Source organism: Desmodus rotundus, chromosome 2, assembly GCF_022682495.2.
Source record: "Desmodus rotundus isolate HL8 chromosome 2, HLdesRot8A.1, whole genome shotgun sequence".
Lineage (NCBI taxonomy): Eukaryota > Metazoa > Chordata > Mammalia > Chiroptera > Phyllostomidae > Desmodus > Desmodus rotundus.
In genome coordinates, this window is record NC_071388.1 from 85604064 (window position 1) to 85611517 (window position 7454).

Genomic DNA, 7454 nt, shown 5'->3' on the forward strand with positions numbered 1-7454 from the left:
TTTTTGGAAATGTTACAATTACTAACAGAATAAGCAGACAAAAAATCAGTAAGAATATAGAAGATTTATACAATGTAATGAACCACCTTAACCTAATTGACAGCCCTACAATCAACAACTGCCGAATACAACATTTTTCGAATGCACTTAGACATTTTCCAAAATACACCAAACCAAATCTTTAAACATTTCAAACTTGAAATTATAGAGTATGTTCCCTGAGCAGAGTAAAATTAAACTAAACAATAGTGACATAAAGATAACTAGAAAAAATCCTAAATGTTTGGAAATAAAGAAATACACTTCTAAATAGCCTATGAGTAACAGAAAAAAAATTGCAAAGGAAAAGAAATAACACAAGTTCTTACAAAATCACTCTCATAAGCTAGTGCTTTTGAATTACTCATTTCATAAAACAGCTTTTTTGGAAAACTTTAGAGGAAGTTTATGGGCTTACTTCATTTCCCCAATCTATAATAGACTCTTTTTTCCTACTACAATTCCAGCAATTATGAGACATATTTGTTAAGAACTCTGAAGGGTCTGATATTTTACTGAACTGGGTACCTAGCAAGTTCGCCTACCACAGTTTTAACAGTGCCCATCAAAGATTCCTGAGTCAGAATCAAAGGACTTTATCCCAATATGGTGGCAGCATGAGCTTCAAGTTCATGATGGTTCTCTGTCTGCTAAATTTGACAGGGGTGACACAGCTCACTGGGATGACCAACTCCCTGATGTGCCCAAAGCAGAAGGGTTCTGGCATCCAGGACTTTATGCTGTCTATCATCAGGCAAATGAAGACAAACTCATCACCTGGCGCACACGGAATTCGTATCACAGCCGAAATGCCCTGAGCTTAGGAAAGAGAGTTTCTAAAAGAAGACTGCCAGCAAATCTGCCCAAACTTTGCTCCAGAAAGAGACATTATCTTTGTAATCCTGGATGGCAAATAAATCTGCTCTTTGCTTCAGAGAGAGATGCTATCTTTACCTTCCAAAGCTGTTTGCCATACAAATATACTTGAAAATATATTTTAGAACAGAAGCTGCCAGTGTATCTGCTCAGAAGACATGCAGAAATGCAAGATACCTATAGATAATTGTCTCCAAATAACATCTTTATAAAATTACAATGCAATTATACTACATGTCTAACACTAATCTTCATCTTAGCTTTGAAAATGAAAAGTCCACACCCTCTATTTTGATCAAACTTCCTTTGCAGTAGTATTAGTAGTGCTCTGTCCTGCTTTTTGGAGTTACCCAAAAAACACCAATAAAAGATGTTTGCTCTCGGTATTTTTTAAAGTTTTTGAGAAAGGCACCTAAGTATACTGGAAAAGATTACCTATCTCTCAAGAATGAGTTGCTATTTTATCTCAGTAGCAAAGACTTAATGAAAAAATATAATAATAAAACAAGATATTTTTTGTTTTTATTATCCAAGGGGATATTTACTAAGTCCATCTCTTGTCATGTACTATGAGAGATCAGGGCACAAGAAAAGCAAGAAAATTTAGGAGTGGGAGAGTAAATCAGAAAACAAAACCAAAACCAACTGTATCCATTTTGGTAAATGAAGTGTGTGCTGGAGACTGAACATACCCGGACTTTTTGGAGATTTGTACAAGCGATTGCCCCGGGCTTCGTTAGCATGTAAGTTCTAGTGGCTCATTAACAATCCCAATATTACTGGTTGTTTCCCCCACCCAGGAAAACTTCTGGGAGCTCCTACCGGACGTTCCACAAGCACTCACCAAGTCCTTCCGTGTTCCACTATTCACCACGGACCTCCACTGTGTTCCACCAGCTCTACGGGGCCTTGGGCCTCCCACCACACCCAGGCCGGTTCCATGAAATACGAGCCTCATCGTACTCTGTCACTGCATTAGTTTTCTATTGCTGCACAGCAAACTACCATAAAGGTAGTGACTTAAAACAATACAAATTATTCATCTCAAACATCTGTAGCTCCCAAATCTGGCATGGCTCAACCGGGTTCTCTATTTAGGGTCGCACAGGCTGAAAACAAGGTGTACCCTAGACTGGGCTTTTATCTGGAAGACCCAGGAAAGAATCTGTTTCCAAATTCACTCAGGTCGTTGGCCAAATATGGACTGAGGTCCAAGTTTCTTTGTTAGCTTTCAACAAGGGGCCACTTAGATCCTCCACTCCCCGGCACAAGGTCCTCTCCCTCTTCAATCCAGCAATGGTGCGTCAATACCCGCCCTTGTGCTCTGAATCTCTGATTTCCTCCTCTGCTCCTGCCTACAGAAACTCTCTGCCTTAAGAGGGCTCACCTCATACGACCAGGCCCACCTGGGTAATATCCCCACTTTAAGTTCAACTGACTTGGGACTTCAATCTTATCTGCAAAACCCCTTCAAAGAAGTAGCTAGATTAGTGCTTGAATAAGTAATCATGGGTGAGAAGTCTTGAGGGTGTGGACGAGGTTGAGGGAGGCATTTTTAGAATCTTGTCTATCACAGTTACCACAGGGCAAGGCAGAGCTCTCACCTCTGCCACCCCCTGGTTTACAGAGCCCCGATGCAGCACAGTTTGTGTGCCTATACTTGAGTTTTTAGAAAAATCAGGTTTTTTAAAGTACAAACCTATTGCTTTCACAGGATTTAAACCTGAATCCAATGGGATTTTGGCTACAAGTTTAATGAAAGTAAAACTTTTAAAAAATATACATACGTTTATTTTTTTAGAGAGAGGCAGAGGGAGAGAGAGGGAGAAAAACAGTTGCCTCTCTAATGTGCTCTGACCGTGGGACCAAACCCACAACCTGGGTATTTGCCTTAAGTGGGCAAATCAGTTAAGGGGATTGAACCAGTGACCTTTCACTCTGTCAGACAACACCCAACTAACTGAGCCACACTGGGCAGGGCTGAAAGTGAAACTTTTGGATGCTGTTCAGAATCGCCCATCCACCTAAACAACGAAAGCTTTGTTTATGGGATCAAAATACTCTCTTAGGACAAAGCTTTCTCAAAAATCTCCTTAGCCCATCAGAAAAGCAAGTCTATTGTGGAGATGGCCTTACCAGTACATCAGGCTTGTCCAGACATGTCTGAATTCTAGTCGCGTCCACAGCCTGTTCTGCTGCTGCATTTACTTCTTATTGACATGGAATCTCTCAGCTCTGCGCCCGTCAGAACGTGGGGCACCCTGAGCTGCTGCTCTCTGCGGAACAGAGAGACCATGTTTCTTGTTGAGCAGCTAAATGTATGACTTGCAGCATGAGACAAACGGGGATTTATGATTCTCTAGTTTAGATGCTTCTTCAAGGGGTAAGCCTCAGAGTCTTTGCGCTTGGAAGGGCTGAGGGCAAACTAACAATTAATCGAACATATTTCCTGGAAAGATAAGGAAAGAAAGAAATAGGGTTTTCCTGCAAGAAGGCCAGAATCAAGTAAAAAATTAGGCCTCATTTTTCTAAGTATACAATAGAGACTAACAGAATCAAACGAAGAACAGAGTTAGCATTGTAGGAAGGAATAATTTTGTCCTCTCTTTTCACTGTTTCCATCCAGTTTGCTCTAAACACGCAGACTGCCCTACTGTGAGCCCCAGCTGAATGGTAAAGGAGGTAGACAGAAAAGTAAGGGAAAGAGCAAGAGGCCACCAACCAATCTTTGATTTTTCCAACTTTACTTGTAAACGGGTGTCAGGTAAGATCATCCCTGGCAAAATGTAACTCCGAAAAGCACAGCAGACTACTACTTTGCAAGTTATGTAATATGTGTCCTGTTATGTTTTTATTTTCAAAGTCTAAGATCCACAAAATTCTATTCATTGTCTGACCAAAAAAAAAAAAAAAAAAAAAATCTGTTACAGGCCTTGACTTCTGAAGAGAAAATGGGAAAACAGCAAAGTGGATTGGTACATTCATTGTGAAAGCCTTTGTTGTCCAGGAAGATGGAAGATTCTGAACAGCATCAAAAATTTTCACTTTTATTTGACTTGTAGCCAAAACCCCAGTGGTCAATTGGTCAATTTTTTTTTAATGGAGCTGTTCTATTAAACCAACCAGTCAACAGTTGGTAAAATAAACCAGCAAAGACAACAAGTAATTTGACTTCAGAATTTTATTTTCCTTCTATGAGCCTTAATATTATTTATGTGTATAGTATACTCACCCCAGAAATTAATGAAAAGCTCTGAGTAAGAACCAGGTTATGTATTTCTGCTCAAGACAAAGAATTGATAAAATCTCCTGTATTTTATTTCTAACTCCATGTCTCAAGTCAAAAAATAAAATAAAATAAAATAAAATAAAATAAAATAAAATAGATGGATACATAATGAGAAGGAAAGGCTATTTTCTGTCTGTGTATAATTAAGGTAAAAAATGGGCTTTTACAACAAGGAAATTCAAATCAAATCTAAATTATTGGCAGACAAGTATATAAATATATATAAATTCTTTCTATATATAAATCCTTTCAATAAGTATGTTTAGTCATGGGTTCCAAATAACATATGCTAGTATTATAACTCAGGTAAAATGAGAAGTACCTCAATCACTTAAATCTTGGCTTCTTTCGATCATAAAGAAGGATATAAACAGTGCTATAAAGTGTGATTTCTGGAAACTACAGAGAGATTTTGGATGTGACGGTGTGGTGCAGGAAGAAACTGTCCTCTAGCTCAAAGTTCTTTCAACTAGTCTAATAATTAAATCTACATGAAAAGATTAAGAAGGGAAAATAACCAAATTTAATTACATATGTACATCTAGAAGCCCCGGATACATGAGTGAGTCCGGCGCCACATACCTGAGAGGTTCAGGGAAGGAGAGTTGACATGAAGTGTATACAGCATTCTGAGCTAAGGATGAGGTAAGGCACCTCGGAGCTTCAGAGGAGAGGACAGGACGATTAAGAAAAGCAGATGTTCAGTAATTAATAGTTGTCCTGCCTACCACACAGACAGGTCAAAAATGTTATCTCTGATCATCTCTAATTATGGGAAGGTCCCTAATTTAAGTTCTTTTACATAGTTAACGGGGTGGGAGGCAGAAGTTTCTCTTAAGTCCGAAGGGTCTCAGTTGCCTTTAGCTAAAAATAATCCACATACCCCACAGGAAAATGTTGGGGTGACTCATTCTGGGCCTCTACAATGGTAAATGCTGAGATTTGAAGTCAAGTAGGCTCAAGTTTGATGTTTAATTCTGCCCCTTTTTGTCGGGGTGACCATAAGGAATTTTTGTTCTAAAACAATGTGACAGAGGGGAGCCTTGCGGTCGCCAGTGCTAGGGCCATGCTTGGGCCTGGCCATGGCATGGGGGCTCTCCTGGGAGCAGGGCATCACCCTGCTCGGGAGTGCCGAAATCGTGGCCGAGTTCTTCTCATTTGGCATCAACAGCATTTTATATCAGTGTGGCATTTATCCCTCTGAAACCTTTACTCGAGTGCAGAAAATATGGACTCACCTTGCTTGTAACTACTGATCCTGAGCTCATGAAATACCTAAATAATGTGGTGGAACAACTAAAAGATTGGTTGTACAAGTGTTCAGTTCAGAAACTGGTGGTAGTCATCTCGAGTATTGAAAGTGGTGAGGTCCTTGAAAGATGGCAGTTTGATACTGAATGTGACAAAACTGCCAAAGACAAAGACGACAGCACACCCAGAGGGAAGTCTCAGAAAGCGATCCAAGATGAGATCCGCTCAGTGATCAGACAGATCGCAGCCACCAGGACGTTTCTGCCACTGCTGGAAGTTCCCCGTTCCTTTGATCTGCTGATCTATACAAAGATCTGGTTGGGCCTGAAAAGTGGGAAGAGTTCGGACCACAGTTCATCACCCATTCCGAGCAAGTAGGTCTGCGTTCCTTCACTACTTCCATCCGCAGAGTGACCAGCTCGGTGGCCTACAGAATCCCCGTCCCCCACTGAAGGTGGGCGGAGGACAAGAACGGGATTCTCAGACGTGTTTCCTTGAAACCAAGCCAGCTATAGTTTGTGGTGTATTTCATTGATTGGTTTTTAGATGAGAAAAACTTACCATTTTACTGAACTGTGCATAATTGTTCCATTTTTTGGTACCTGTTTGACTTCCCAGAGTAGACATAATTTTTTGCATATTGTTCAAAAGGGAGCCACTGATGATATCGGCTCTGCCAGGTCCTTTCCTTTGAAGGTGGTGACTAGACGGGAAGACTTTTGCTGTGAAGCTGAATGCCTTTTTAATCATACCTTCTGGTTAAGTAGCTTGGGTCAGAATAAAGGTTAACATCAATCAAACACAGCAGAAGAAGTCCGATGATTCAGAATTTCTATTTAGGTCCTAAAGTAACTGATAAGCCCCAACAACAAAATACTGCTATTAGGTCCTTTTGCCATTTATTTCATTTGTACAGTTTCCATATTGAAAAAAACCTGTAATTATTTGATTTAGTGTATATAATTTACACTTACAAAGCCATTGCTATTTCTCTTGTTTAAATTTTGGTGATAGAGAATTCTTAAAAATGTCTTTTTGTGTTTTATAAAACCCAGCTTTAAATGACAATGATAAAGTTAAATGTGTGTGTTTAAAAAATAAATAAAATAAAATAAAATAAAATAATGTGACAGAGACTGAGTAGATGTTTCCTAAACCAACTTCCCATTTCTGGGCCAATGGCTAAACTACGCCTCCCAGCAGCTGTGCATCTTGAGGACCGTGTGACCTGTCTCTCCAATGGAATGTAAGTAAAAGCGATGTGTTCCATTCAGTCCAAGGCAGTTTCTTTCTGTTACAATTCACGTACTACAACCAGTTTCTTTGCTTCCAATGTCATGTCACAATTATTTTCCTAAAGAATGTACTATTCAATGTAATATTTAAATCTTTAAAAATTTAAAATGGCCTCCAGTGTTCTTATAGTTACACTGCGAGACTAATGAGATTGAAATGGTTAAAATTTCCACTGGGCAAAAAAGTGAAAAAGGAATAAATCCTAAACCAAATGGGGCACAGGGACAGCAGTGTAAACCAGGACTTCTCTGGGCAAACCAGAACAATACGTACAACCTAACTGGAAAACCAGCAAGAGAGAGAAACAGATACTGGTTTCCTGCACTGATGTCGACCCTCCTCAGAACTGGAAGATTCCACGTTTCTAGTGATGAAACATTAGGAGCAAAAGGCAGGGGGCATAAATTATGAGAAAGCAAATGATAAGTTCACATCAAACCACTGTTGATATGGGATGTACGCTGTCTCCCATCTGCGGGCCACCCTTATTTTACACCTTAAGAAATGAGTAAATTTCCTGTTTCTAGCATTGTGCATCCATTTATCTCCTGAGGAAGACAAAGCTGCTAAATAAGATTCCATCCAAATAGGGGGAAAACATGCATCTGAGAAGTGCATTTCCACCCGCCCCACAAAATAACAAGAGATGTGTTTTGGAGGAGACTTGTCCTAGCACTGAATTCACTCCTTTTGACTCAAAGCT

At 39.8% G+C, this 7454-nt stretch overlaps 1 pseudogene; it reads left to right on the forward strand.

The window, feature by feature from the left end:
* The window catches only part of LOC112320443 (mitotic spindle assembly checkpoint protein MAD2A pseudogene), a 31909-nt pseudogene extending 25329 nt beyond the window's left edge, over positions 1-6580 (forward strand).
* The last annotated feature ends 874 nt before the right edge of the window (positions 6581-7454 follow it).